At 34.6% G+C, this 15088-nt stretch overlaps 1 pseudogene; it reads left to right on the plus strand.

Moving 5' to 3' along the window:
- Window positions 1-8149: 8149 nt before the first annotated feature.
- On the plus strand, window positions 8150-8258 carry LOC141421796 (small nucleolar RNA SNORA51; annotated as a pseudogene).
- Window positions 8259-15088: the final 6830 nt, after the last annotated feature.

The following is a 15088-nucleotide window of genomic DNA, read 5'->3' on the forward strand; positions in this document are numbered from 1 at the left end:
TTGGAAGGGAAAAAGAATTACTAAAGGAAAAATAATTGCTAAAGGGAAATTGCTGAAGAGGTTAAGTATGGCTAAAGAGGGGTTGATAGAAAATCTGCACTGAGAACTTTAACAGAGGCCTTAGAAAAGAAAGTCAAAGAAAGAACTTTAACATAGGCTTTAGAAGCTAAAGAAAAGCCAAAGAGAACATGGGACAGTGCAAGATAAGAGGACTGAGACTTTGCAAATCTGAGCACCTATGCTTTAAGAAAGCTAAAGAGAATGCTAAAGAAAAGCTGCAAGCCTGGGGGAAAAAGACTTTAAGAGTGATTAGGCTAAAGATAAGCCAAGAGAAAACATGGGACAGTGTGAGTTTAAGGAAAGAGGTTTTAAGCAAGGTTTTAAAGAACTGCAAGGAGTAAGGCCTTAAAGCATAAAGATAGAGAAAAGAAGCAATGAGGGTTGGGCGTGTCCACCCAAGCGCACAACACACCTGACCCCACTTTCTGTTTGTCTATCCTATGTCTTTTCTGAATCTCCAGTCACCCCCAGTTAAGCCCAGTTAGGTTCAGTAATAACCATGAGCAAGAGAGAAAGCTTGCTCTAACAAAAGAGGAAGCAAAAAAACAGCGCCCCTCCAATCTAGAAAAGTCAAAGAAGAGTTAATAATTTCACTTCTAGAATATATCCTAAAACTTGTTCTATGTACCTGTACCATAGGACATGTATAAGGATGTTTGCAGTAATAATGTTAATGTTAGTTAATTTTTTAAATGCATCATGAATAGAACAAAAAAAAAGTGATGAAAAATTCATACTATGGGACATTATAAAATGTTAAATTTATATCATGGAATGTCTTCATCTTGTCATCTTGTTTTAAACAGTGTTGGGTGTTTTGCAGCTGAATTTGGTCTTCATGAGGCCTGTTTCGCTGAGGTTGCTCTAGACTGGCTTTCACTTCAGAGATAGCTCAGCACTCCCACTGAAGCGGGGGACCTTCCCTCAAGAGAGGTCTCTGAGTGCGCTGGGTGATCACTGAGGAACACCCCCCCTCCCCCCCACACACACTCTACTTGGCTGTAGCATAAACAGCTTGTAACTCCTGTAAGCTGTAGACATGCCAAGAATAATGAGAAGGTAATCACAATCAGAGAAAATTTATTACTAGAAACAGACCCAGAAGTTGTAGAAATGATAAAATTTGAAGAAAATGACATTTTGCATAATATTTTTCTAATTTAAATATTTTTTGAAGTAACTCTTCTCCTAAATAAGTCTTTGTATTTAAAGTGTAAAACCTACATACTGCAAATAGTTGGGTCTTCTTCTTTTACATATCAATTTGACAACCTCTGACTTTTACTTATTCATATTTACTGTAATTATTGTTGGGGGTAAGGTTAAATCTACCACTGAATTAAATAATAGTGAAATCAAACTCTAATATATGAAAGTTAATGAGATGTGTCAAAAAGAGAACTTTATAAGAAAATGTATAACCTGAAATGCTTAATACTAGAATACAAATATTTAAAATAAATTAATTCTTCAACTTAAGGAATTAAAGAATAACAGCACATTAAACTCTAAGAAAACAGAATAATACATTAAAAATGACAAGAAAATAATAAATGAGGCAAGGAAAACAGTAGCAAAAACCAATGATAAAAAACTGATTTTTGAAAAGTAATAAAATTGATACAATTATAACCAACCTAATTGAAGGAAGAAAAAGAGAAATTGCTCGTATCAGGATTAAAGGACATCTGTCACTACAGATCATACAGACAACAAGTAATGAAAGGATAGTGCGCACAATTTTATATGCGTAAATTCAACAACTTCAAGTGAATGTTTTCATCAAAGACATAAATTATCAGAATTTACTCAAAAAAGTAACTGAAAATATCAACAATCTTTATTCAATAAACAAATTGATTTCATTATTAAAACCATTCTTAAAAAATTCCCTGGCCCATATGGCTCCACTGATAGATTCTACCAAGAATTTAATAAAAAATAATCTCAAACTCAAAGCAAAGCCCTCTTAATTAATATAAAATGAACATTACTTGAAATCAAAACCAGAAAACATTATAGAAATAGAATACTACAGGCAAATATCCCAACTAATCATATGTGGGTAAGTCTTTAAAATACACTTTAAAATAAAATCTAGGAAAATAAAAAGGGTAGTATACCATGACTGTGACCTAGTCCAGGAAAGGAAGATTGAGTCTATATTTAAAAATCAATCAGCATAACTTATTCCATTAACAAATTAATGTGTTAAAAATGAAGTATTATCCCAAAAACAAAGAAAAGATTTTAGTAGATTTCAATACCTATTGATGGCGCATAAAATTCATGCTAGAAGGCACTTAGGAAAAAATGTGAATATAATCATATTTAATTAGTATAAGACTAAGTGCTTTCTCTCTAAGTTTGGAAAAGGCCAGGATTATCACTCTTGCCAGTCAATTTGGTCAATAAACAGAAAGAAAAGGTAACTAATTGGAAAAAGAAGAAAATCTATTTATTTGATGAGTACACGACTCTGTACATGGAAGGCATCCACAAAACTCTACTAGAGTTGGTAAGTGAATTATCAAGATTACAAGACATAAGGTCAAAATATGAAAACAAATGTTATGTTTATATACTAGCCATGATAATTAGGAATCAATGATCAATACCATTTATAATCACATTTTAATGCTTTATTAGTATATAATAGTTGTACAGGGGATTTCGTTGTGATATTTCCATTTATGTGTACAATGTACCCTAGATTGGTCCATCCTCCTCATTATTCTCCCTTGTCTCCCCCTTTTTAAAATGACTTCTATAGACTCCATTGTTCCATATTCACACGTGTAGAAAGTGCATCAACCATATTCAACCCTACTTTATCCTCTTCATTTATCCCCCTGCCTCCCATTACTGCCCTCCCCTTAACATGACCTGTTTTACGTTCCTGTCCTTCATTGCTTAAGTGTCTATTCATTGTTCAGTGTGATTTTTCCTTGATATTTTACCTGTAAATATATTGTACTTTAATTATTCTAATCCCCTCTCTTACACTTTCTTATCATTTTCCTCCTACCTTGGTATTGTCAACTGTTTCAGTGTATTTTGTTGTGTCTTGTTCCTAAACAGATGCAATGTGTTTCAGTATTATTCACTATCATTCTGTTCTTCTTTCCATCATATTTTTAAATTATTATGAATAAAGTTTTTGACTGTGTCATGTCAAAAAGATCTAATTGATAATTATAGAATATTTCACTCAAAGCAACAAAATACACATTGTTCTCAAACTCACATATAACATTCACCAAGACAGACCACATTTAGGAGCAACAGAAAGTAGGACACAGTGGAATTCAACTTAATAACAGAAAGACAGCTGTAAAATCCCCAAATATTTAAAGATGAAACAATACACTTGTAACACACAAGTCAAAGAAGTCTTCAGAGAATTAAAATATATTTTGACTAAAATAAACATAAGAACATAATTTATCAAAAAAACTGAATTTTAATTCTATAAAGACTTCAAATATATTTTAAATTAGGTGAACATAACAAGTAAAAACTATGGCCAGGCTCTGGTAGCTCATGCCTGTAATCCTAGCTACTCAGGAGGCAGAGATCAGGAGGCAGAGATCAGGAGGATTGTGGTTTGAAGCCAGCCAGGGCAAATAGTTCACAAGACCCTATCTCAAAAAAAACCTTCACAAAATAGGGCTGGTGGAGTGGCTCAAGGTGTAAGCCCTGAGTTCAAGCTCCAGTACCATGAACAAACAATAAAAAAAGTAAAAGTGAGTTGTAGTAAAAAAAGTGCTTAGAAGGAAATTTAAAGTATTTAGTGTGCATATTAGAAGAGATATCTAAATTCAACAATTTCAACTTTCAACTCAGGAAGATAAGTAAGAATAATATAAATTTAAGTAAATAAAAGGAAAAAATAACAGCACTAATCAGTGAAATTGAAATCAGGTAAACAGTAGAGGAAATAAAGAAAACAAGATGGTTCTTTGAAAAGATCAATAAAATTGATAAACCTCCAACTAGATTATCCAAGAACAGGAGTAAGAAGACGCAAATTACTGGTATTAGGAATGAGTGTGGGAACATCACTACTGATCCATGGTCATTAGAAGATTAATAAAGGAATGAACAAATATGTGTTCACAGTTTTTCTCTTACATGAAAAAACCAATTCCTTGAAAGACGATCTACCCAACCTACATAAGGTGAGTAGACAATTTAAAGAGACTGTATGTATTAAAGAAATTGCATCAATAACTAATAACCTTCCAAAATACAGACCACTGTGCTCATATAATTTCACTCATAAATTCTATAAAATATTTAAAAGAAGAAAGTATACCAATACCCTGCAAAGCCTTCTAGAAAATAAAAGCAAAAGAAATTTGTCCAAATTCATTCCGTGTGGTCAGCCTTACATAAATATCAAAATCAGATAAATATATTAAAAGCAAAAAAATCTACAAACAAATATTTCTTACAAATGTAGATGAAAAGCCTCAACAAAATAATAGAAAATCAAGTCCAACAATGCATAAAAGCATGTACTAGAAATGAGCAAATGGAATTTGAAATTAAAAGCATCATTTACATTAAAACCTACAGAATGAAACCGTTATGTATAAACCTGTAAAAATATGTAAAAGATACATGTGAAGAAAATTATGAAAACTATTAAAGCTTTAAAAAAAGAGATAGTCAATGCTCATGGATAGGAAAATTCATTGTCATATTGATTCAGTTCTTCTGAATTTCACTCAGTACAATTCTAATCAAGATTGTAACAAGTTACTTTTGTAAACTAAATCTAAAGTTTAATTCGAAGAGCAAAAGATCCCAAATAACAACATAATATTGAAGAAAAAGAAGAACAATGCAAGAGGACTGATACTATCTGAATTCAAGACCTACTCTAAAGCTACAGTTGTCAAAAAGATGTGTTTTTGAAAAAAATAAACAAATAACTAAAAAGAATGGAATAGAAAACACAAAACAGACTCACGCAAATATAGTCAACTGATATTTCCCAAAGAAGCAAAGAGAATTTAATAAATAGTCCTTTCAACAAATAGTGCTAGATGGGAGAGATAGAGCAAGGGAAAGAAACTAAAAACTTGATTGTGGTTGATGTGCTGTCTGTACAGGAATGAATATGAAACCTTAAATTGGCTAGAGTCACCATGGGAAGAGGACTAAAGGACTAAAGAGGACTAGAGACTTATCAGTCGGGCTGTGATACATATATGCATGGAAATATCACAAGGAAAATCCTGTGTAGCTACCTTTATCTCAAACTAACAAAAAAAGTCATGTTTTTCTTTTTATCTTTTATCTTTTTCTTCTATAAAATAAGAGAACAGGAGGACAGAACAGGTCCTGGAAGAGAGTGGGGAGAGAAGGAGGGTGCTGGCAACAGTGTGTACAGATGTATGTAAATGCAAAATTGATACCTGTTGAAACTGTTCCAGGAATCTGGGGAAGGGGAGATAAAGAAGAACAGTGGAGGGGGGAAATTCAAGTATGATATAGTTGATACATTGTAAGAACCCTTATAAAGGCCACAATGTACCCCACCCAGCACAACAATAAAGAAAAAACAAGCAGTGCTAGAATATTTGGACATAGGCATACAAAAATGACCTACATACTGATCTTATATTTTCTACAAAATTAGCTCATTTGGATAATAGACCTAACTGTAAAATGCAAACAATGTCTACAAGACAGCACAGGAACAAATCTAGGTCACCTTGTGCTTAGTTATAAAGCTTTTCCTGCAACATTAAAGCACAATCCATAACAAATACAAATTTTTTTCTCTGACTTTTTTCTTATTTATTTATTGCCATATTACAGTTGTACCAGGAGTACATTGTGATATTTACAAAAGTGCTTATTATATATCTTAGATTCATCCCCTTCATCTTTCTCCTTTATTCCCCCTTCCCCTCCTTCTTAGAGCATTTTCAACAGGTTCATTTTCATACATAGTACTTCTACCATGATCGTCCTCCTTCCCCTTTTCTTATGCACTTCCATCTAACAAATTGTAATTTAATAACATTAAACGTTACCTCTGTTTTAAGGATGAGAAAACAAGACATTAAATAGGAGAAAATATTTGTAGAATGCATATCTCATATAGGACTAGTATCCAAGTAAACAAAAGAACTCTGTAATAAGAAAACAAACATATTCAAAAATAGATAAAATGCCAAAACAGTCAGCTTACCAGGGATGATATACAGATAGCAAGTAAGCGTACGAAAAGATACTTGACAGCATAGGTTATTAGGGAATTGAAAATACACCACTGCATAGCTACTGAAATGGCTGAAGTTTGAAAAAAATAAGACCAAATACTGGTGAGAATGTGAAACAACATTCACTGCTGGTGGGAATGCAAAATGTGATAGCCACTTTGTAGCAAAAGTGGATTTCTTTTTTAAAATTTTATGGTTTTCACATTTATTCACATGTGTATACATTGTTTGGGCCACCTCCCCCTCCCCCACACCACTTCTGGGCAGAACTCGTTCTGCCGGCTTGTTCTCTGATTATGTTGAAGAGAAAACATAAGAGATACCAAGGAAGACATGCCATTTTTGCTAGTTTGAGATGAAGTTCTCTATTAGACCTTACAATATAATGTGGCAATCTCACTCCTCGATGTTTATGCAGATCAGTTGAAATCTTATGTCCACATGAAAATCTGCACTCTTATTTTATAGCAGCCTTATTTATAACCCCTGAATGAGAAGCCACCAAGATGGCCTTGGTGAATGAGTAAACAAACTGCAATACACCCATAAATGGAATATTATTCAATAAAAAGAAATGACCTTATAAGCCACAAAAAAGACATTTGTTAGTGAAAGAAGCCAGTCTTAAAAGGCTACACACCATGTTTCTACTTGAGTGACATTTGGGAAAAGGAAAAACCATAGAGATAGTACAAAGGTCAGTGGTTGCTAGGGATATGGGGAAGGGGAAGAGGGATAAATAGGGAAGTATAAGAGATTTTGAGGGTAATGAAACTATTCTGTATGATAGTGAAATGGCAGTTACATGGCATTATGCACTTAGCAAAACCCAAAAAGTGCATAACACTTTTAGAATAAACTTTAATGGAAACAATTAAAATATAAATATTAGTTCATTAAACAGGAGAAACTCAAAAGGGAGGGAGAGAGAACACTTCTATAATGTAAAGTTTCTCAATTAAATGGTAATAACGTTCATAACAATATCAGAAAGCATGAAATTATTGGGAACATACTTAAAAAATATACTGACAACTACAAAGTATTGATGAAACTAAAAACCAAAATAGTGGTGAGACATAAGGTATCCATGTGGTGAACACAAGGTGTACCACACATATAAATATAAATGTTAGACCCATAAAACACCTAGGGGGAAAATCTAAGAGAATATCTTGGACTGCTTGGGATAAGTAAGGATTTCTGAGGCATGCCATAAAAAACACTAACTTTATCACAATTTAAAATTTCCATTTATCAATATACATTATTACAGAAATAAACAGAGATCTCTGTGTGATATAGAGATTTTTGTCTTGAATATATAAAGAAAATCTTACAATTTAAATATAATAAGGCAAAAAAATAGAAAGTGGACAAAAACCCAAAACAGAAACCAAGTGAAAGAATACTTCCCAGTGAGGAATAGGAAAAATTATTCGAAGTAATGAGTCAGCATGGAAGTGTATGATATTCACAAAGAAAAATTTCATGCTTACTAGATTCATTAAAATAACAATGTTATTATTAGCAAAGGTGTAAACCTTCTGGAACCATCCCCTACATGGGAACATCAATGTTAGATCCCTTTGGAAACCGGGAGTTCCTTAAAAATTAAACACGCATCATTTCTACGACTTAACAACTCATTCTTAAGCATTTACCCAAGAAAAAGGCAACTATATTCCTACACAAACACATCCCCATCCCCCCACAAAAAACGTCTTGTACAATGGAGCTGTGGATGTAGCTCGGTGGTAGAGCACTTGGCTAGCCCAGGGTTTGGTCCTCAACACTGCAAAAAATAAATTAAAAAATTAATTAATTAATTTAAAAGACCTGTGAAACAGCATCTCCTGGTGCTTAGCACAGACTGTGTTCTTACACTGACTTTATAGAAAGAAATGGCAAAGTAAACCTACCCTGTGCCTGCTCTGTATTGTGAATGGGAAGACATAGGGTGGGAGGAAAAAAAAACTTCTACAACAATGTTACTTTATTTATAAGTGCCTAGATGTAACAAATCAACTATTCATCAAAAGGAGGATGGATAAGCAAATTGTACTAAACTCATGCAATGCAGTAGTAATCAACAATTCAAGGAACAGGCCAGTGACAAACAGGTCAAGGGCAGTGATGGACATTAGATCAGTGGTTTCTTCTTGGCAGAAGGGCAGATACTAACTAGAAAAAGTCATGATGAAAGTTTCCAGAAAAATGAGGATATTCTATAACTTTATTTGGCTAATAATCATTCATATACACAATTATCAAAACTAATTCAAGAATATAGCTAATATATCTCCATTTTATTGCATATAAGTTACATCTATTTGGGTGGTATCAGGGGTATTTTAGGAAGAACAATCATAATGGTCTCAAATGGAACAAAATTACCATTGAAGTACATGGTATAGGAAAAGGAAATTAGTATTTTGATAGCTTGCTATGTGGAAATTTTCACTCATCAGGGAAGTTTAGGAGGACATCTTCATGATGGTGATGCTTGACCCATATCTGAAACTTGAGTACAAGGTAAACTTTTGTCAGAACTGTGACAAGATCAAAGTTACCCTTGAAGAAATCACCCAGGCTACAGCGTGAACACAAATAAGGAAGAGTCAGGGTGGATGGGGTGACTAATTAAGAGGCTACTGAAAACATCAAATGAAATTCACCAAGGTTATTGTATGGTGATAGTAGAAAGGAATTTTAAGTTTCCTTTTGGACATTGTATTTGATATACCATGTAAGATTTTTGGTACTGCTGTGAGTTAGTAGAGGCTTATTGGGGAGGGGGGAGTGGTGAGAGAAGATTAGGCAGGGAGAGTTTCAGCCTGAGATTGAGGTTTGACACAGACTCTGCCAACCCGCTGGGAAACTGTGGAATGTTGAGGGAAATGAATGGCCAGGACCAAGGGCCTACCATACTCACTCTTTGGCAAGAAACATTCCCCAGAAGGTGCAGGGATTGGATTAAAAGCTGATGCAAAGCCTGAAGGTGTTGACAGCTAGAAGCTAGCAGGTAATGGCGTAGCCTTTCTTGGATGGAGAAACAAGTGTGCACTTTCACAGCTATTCCAATATTTTGAAGGTGTCTAATAAGTGGCCATCAGAAAGAGCAATATAATTGAAAATGTCTTCTACATTTCCTAATTCAGAGCCTTAATCTTCTAATTCATAATTTCTTTTACATCCTAAACATGTATTTGCCAGCCCATATGGGGACTTTTCTTCTCACCATATATTTGTCTTGGCAAATATTAGGTTCTCTATCCTGAAGCTAATTATCAGAAGAGCAATTTTTGGCTGGCTACACAAAAGACTAATCATCTCACCAGTATTATTAGTATTATCCACACATTGGCTAGTCTTCTCTCTAATTATAGTTTAAACAAGCTCAGTTTGGAACCAGCCCTCAAGACTATTCATCTCAGCTCTATGTGCATATAGGTAATTTTGGGCAATTTATTTTTGTTTTGAATTTCATATTCTCTCGTCCAGCAACAGGCTATGGTCTTTTCAATAACTACATTGCAATTTAATGCTTTATCCTTATAACAATCTTCAAAACATAAGATTATTATGCTTTCTTATACTTTCCATTCATAAAGTCTTTCATTGATTATAATTAAAGAAAAGGTGGAATCATATGGACTCAATTTTTAAGCTCCCCCTTTCTGTCCTACTTTTGCCCTACCGTTCTTTGAATAATTCCTATTTGTGAGTTTTTTAAATAGTTACTCCTCCTTTTGAAAAAAAGATGCATATGGAGCACAAAAATCAATCATGACCACAACTCTTTTCTATTGTGATAGTTAAATATCATGCATGAGCTATACAAAAGGCAGGTAGAAATAATGATGGCTAAAGTCTAGGAAGTTCACAAGAAGTTTCTGTATTTTTGTTGGTTTAGGACAAGGGACTGTGTTTATGACTTCATACAACTACTCTGAAAGTTTTCCAAATATTTGTGCTATCAATTTGAGTTGACATTAGTTATGAATAGTATTGAAAACAGTGAGATCAAAATAGGTGGGTCACAAGTTACTCCCAAAAAATACATTGCTTCAGGACAGAAGGATGCTTCTGTTTTCTTGTGGGGCTAGGGCCAAACCCAGAGCCTTGTCTATGGTAGGCAAGCGATCAACCACTAAGCGACATCCCAGCCAAAGGACACTTCCAACAAGATCTTAGTTCTTGTTTCCATGTTCAGGCTGAAAGTATAAGATATAAGAAATCATAAGCTTCATGGCTTATGAATTTATGGTCTCACATTGTTCTGCAAATGTGGTTGTCTGCATTGGACCCTATTTGATTTCTGCCCAACTAAACAGAAAGAATCATTCATTCATCCTCAATAAGTAATAAAATGATGATAGTCCAAGAAGATAATGATTTTATTAATCCATTTATTCCCAGTGCTATTTGACTTCAGTACCTGCTTTTGATCCTAACCTGAGATTGGGATTTCAAATAGATCCTGTAACTCTGCCAGCCCTTTGGGGAATGTTGGAGAGAAATGGCCAGACCAAGTGTCCACCATGCTCAGTCCTTAGCTGGAAACTCCCCACATATTCCTGAGTTGGGATCTAGTTCTATATCTTAAAATTTCCAAAAATAGAAAGTCAATTTTATATTCTCTTTTTTTTTATCTTGGTGGGAGTATATAATAATAAAAATAGAACACAAGATAGAACTCCAGGTACCAAGAGGGAATTCACAGCAGATAGCTTTGGGATTTATACTTTAGTATCACCTCCTCCCTGGGTTTGCAGCCTGCCAACCCACTGTCCAGATTTTGAACTTTGTGTTTATATATATATATATATATATATATATATATATATATATATATATGAGAGAGAGAGAGAGAGAGAGATCTTGATGGTTATGTCTCTAGAGAGAACCCTGACTGATACAATAAGCCTAAGCTTACAATGCAGCTCTCTTTATGTCTCTCCCTCTCCACTAAACTAAAATATAGTAAATAATATATTTACTTAAAAATATTATGACTATTTACCCATAAAATTTTCTGAATGTAAAGAAACTTCCCACCTTCACAAAAACATCTAATGATACTCCTCATCTCCCTTGTACTGGAAAAAAAGAAAGAATTTCAAAATATTTCATTCAAGTTGGTTATTTGCCTATTCAATTTATTGAGTTTTACAATGTCACCATTTTTCTACCTTTTAGTAGGAATCTGTAAAGGTTCATTGATCTTAGTAAAATAGACTTTTGGCTAAGGACTGTTGATATTGTAATTTATATGGGGTAATGTACTCTAAGTTCCAAACAGGTGACTTCAAAATGCATTTTGGAGAGATTCATCAGTAAACTTGGGTCTGCCTAATACTCTGGAATCTTAATAGATTAAGCCATTGTCAATGATTAAACTCCTTTATGGCTATCTCCTTCTTGGGTACAGAGGAGAGACCTGGACTTTACAGTCTTAGGCAGCTGGCATAAGAAACTTCAAAATACTTCACAAGGAAAAATCAAAAGCAAGATGAGGGTACCAAAATGAATTCTTTTCTTTTCTTTCTTTCTTTCCTTCTTTTTCTTTTCTTTCATCTTTCTTTGTCTCCCTCCCTTCTTTCCTTTCCTTTCTTTCTTTCCCTTGTTTCCTTTCCCCCTCCTCCTCCCTCCCTTCTTTCATTCCTTCATTTCTTCCTCCTTCCTCTCTCTCATCTGCTTTTGCTTATTTTATTTCCTATGTTGAAATATACAGTGTAAGTAGAATATAATATTAGTCAAATTTGAATTTCTTTCTGGGATGAGACAAATTTTTACCTTTTTGATTCTCATGGCTAGGTTAGGGCTGATTATTCCAATTTCATAAACACACTTTTTCATATAAGCTCTGACTTCAGATGTTTGACTTCTCATGTAACTGGTATTTGTTTTTTTCTCCTGGAGCTGACTTCTAGAACCTCTCTTTCCAAGTCTGCTTGAAATCAGCTATGTTAGAAGTATTTACACCAGGGAAATTGCCAAATGTCAGAAATTACTTTAAAAAATGGTGAGCTAGCTTGACAGCACATAGCTGTCTGATTTATCTCATGTTCCTATAATATCACACTGTATTGACATTGTGTAAATTACTTATGTTCCCTTTCTCTTCTTCATCCACAGAGGCAAAAAAAATTAATATGTTTTATTATGGCAAAGAGCCATGTAAATAAGCATTATTTTCATCTGAATTAATTCTGCCCTCTCTACTTGGTTCTCAGCTGCAGACTGTGAAATCTGTCCTCTTATTTAATTCCTATTGTAACAGATTGTGACTTTTGCAGCTCCCAGTGAGATATAACTCATGTTATTTCAGTCCCTCTGATATCCGCTGGGTACTGACCTAGTCTGCATAATGGACCAAAACAATGATACAGGGATGATGTGCCAACTGTTGGTCTGAGCACTCAGAAACTTCCACTTGTCCTTTGGGGAAAATCATGTAAAATCTAAGATACTACATGCTATGAAGGAAACTGAGGTGGTTATGTGGAAAGGCTAAGTGAATAAAATGAGAGATTCTATACTAACTACTCCAACTGAACCACTGGCCGTGCGAGCAGAGAGTATCACAGGATGATATTTATACACAGTGGAATTATATTCAGCCACAAAGAAGAATGAAATTTTGTTCATTCACAGGTAAATGGTTGGAACTGGAGAACATCATCCTAAGTGAAGTTAGCCAGGCCCAGCAGGCCAAAAATCATATGTTATTCCTCATATGTGGAATATAGACCTATACAGCAATATTATAAAAAACTGATCATACTAAGAGAAGGTCACATACCAGAGGGGAAGGGTAAAAGAAGGAAACTAAGAAGATGAATATGGTTGATGTACTCTCTATACAAGAATGAATATAGAATTTTTAAACCAGCTGAAACCACCATAAAAAAGAGACTAAGGTAGAATGAAAAAAAATAGGGTGATGAATCATTTGAGTTTATAATATATATATATACATGGAACTATCACAAGAAAACTTCTTGTGTATCTACCTTTATCTGAAACAAGCAAAAATGTCACTCTTCTCTTTTTTCTTCTACAAAATCAGAGAACAGGAGAGTGGAACAGGTCCTGCCTGTGAGGGGGGTACCAGTGGGAGGGGTAGGTGGCAAAGAAAAGAGATAGGGGGATGAATATGGTACAAAAATATGTACACATGTATGTAAATGCAAAAAATGATACCTGTTGAAACTATCCCAGGAATGGGGAGCTGGGTAAAGAAGAGCAGTGGAGGGGATGAATTCAAGTATGATATATTTGATACATTGTAAGAACTTTTGTAAATGCTACAAAGTACCCCCACCCAGCATAACAATAAAAAAATTATAAAAGAAAAAACAGACTATCACATGAAAACCTTAATTCCTCCCAAACTGAAAATACATAGGAGTTCTGGTAGGGTGAAGAGGTCCAGAGAGGTTAATTTCTCACAATTGAGGTTAATTGTGTGTGTGTGTGTGTGTGTGTGTGTGTGTGTGTGTGTGAAGCGGTAAAGCAATAACAAGGTGGTACCCTTGCATATGATGACTCCAGCCTTAGATATATAATATGCAGCAGAGAAAAATCATCTATTTTAATCTCTGTCGGACTACAGAATTTGGAGCAAACACATGATTTTTGTCATTTTAAACTATTAAGTTTTAGGGTGATTTGTTGCTGAGAGATAGACAGTCAAAATACAACTTAATCTCCAAGGAAAACATCATTCTCATATTTCATTTAAAGAAGCTGAGGGATTAGTGGTGATGAGTACCTTGCCCAAGCTCATATGGCAAGTGTATGCTAGATTTAAGCCAAAATTCTGATGTGTACACTCTATGATGTCCTGTGCTCTTTTCCTTTCTTCATTCACCAATGTCCATGTTTTCAATAAAAACAAACCTTGATTACATAAAAACCTCTCTTTGAAGTTATCTTCCTCTACAGGGCCAATCTAAGACTGCATACAGCTGTTGCCTAACAGTATCCTTGGAAGTCAACATAGTGTAGTGGAGAGGGAGAGACATAAACAGAGCTGCAGTGAAAATTTAGACTTGTTGTATTAGTCGGGCTTCTCTCTAGAGACACAACCAATAAGATGTTCATATATATATATATATATATATATATATATATATATATATATAAAATAAAAGTTCAAAATCTGCAGAGTGGTCTGGCAGGCTGAAAACCCAGAGAGGAGCTGATACTGAAGTCTAAATCTCAAAGCCATGTGCTATGGAATTCCTTTGTGGTACCTGGAGGCCCATCTTTTGTTTTGTCTAAGGCTTCATGTGACTGGATGAGGCCCAACCACATCATGGAGTGCAATGCATGATTTTGCTTTACTCAAAGTTCACCAATTTAAATGCCAATCTTAATCATAAAGACCCTCACAGAAACATCTAGAATAATGTTTGACCATGTATCTAGGCACCATGATCTATTGGAATTGACACTTGAAGCTGACTGTCACTCACTGGTCATTATCTAGCTGTGGGGCCTGGGAACATGAATTTAACTTTTTTCAGCCATAGGTATAGCTTCCTTACAGAGTTATGTAGGTACCTATACCATATAAGACTTGCAGTACAAAGTGGGGGAAATTTGCTGTCCTTACATGGTGCTGGGTATTCAGGATACATGAACATAGTATGTGCATACTGAGCTTTTAAAAAGCTCTTCCAGGTAGGAAACCATCCTGAGGGATTTTCTTGCTTTGCTTCCTGAGGCTCTTTTTCTGATAGAGAAAGGACTAATCTGGACCCCAGGTACAATGCCAT

The sequence above is a fragment of the Castor canadensis genome, chromosome 3, assembly GCF_047511655.1.
Source record: "Castor canadensis chromosome 3, mCasCan1.hap1v2, whole genome shotgun sequence".
NCBI lineage: Eukaryota > Metazoa > Chordata > Mammalia > Rodentia > Castoridae > Castor > Castor canadensis.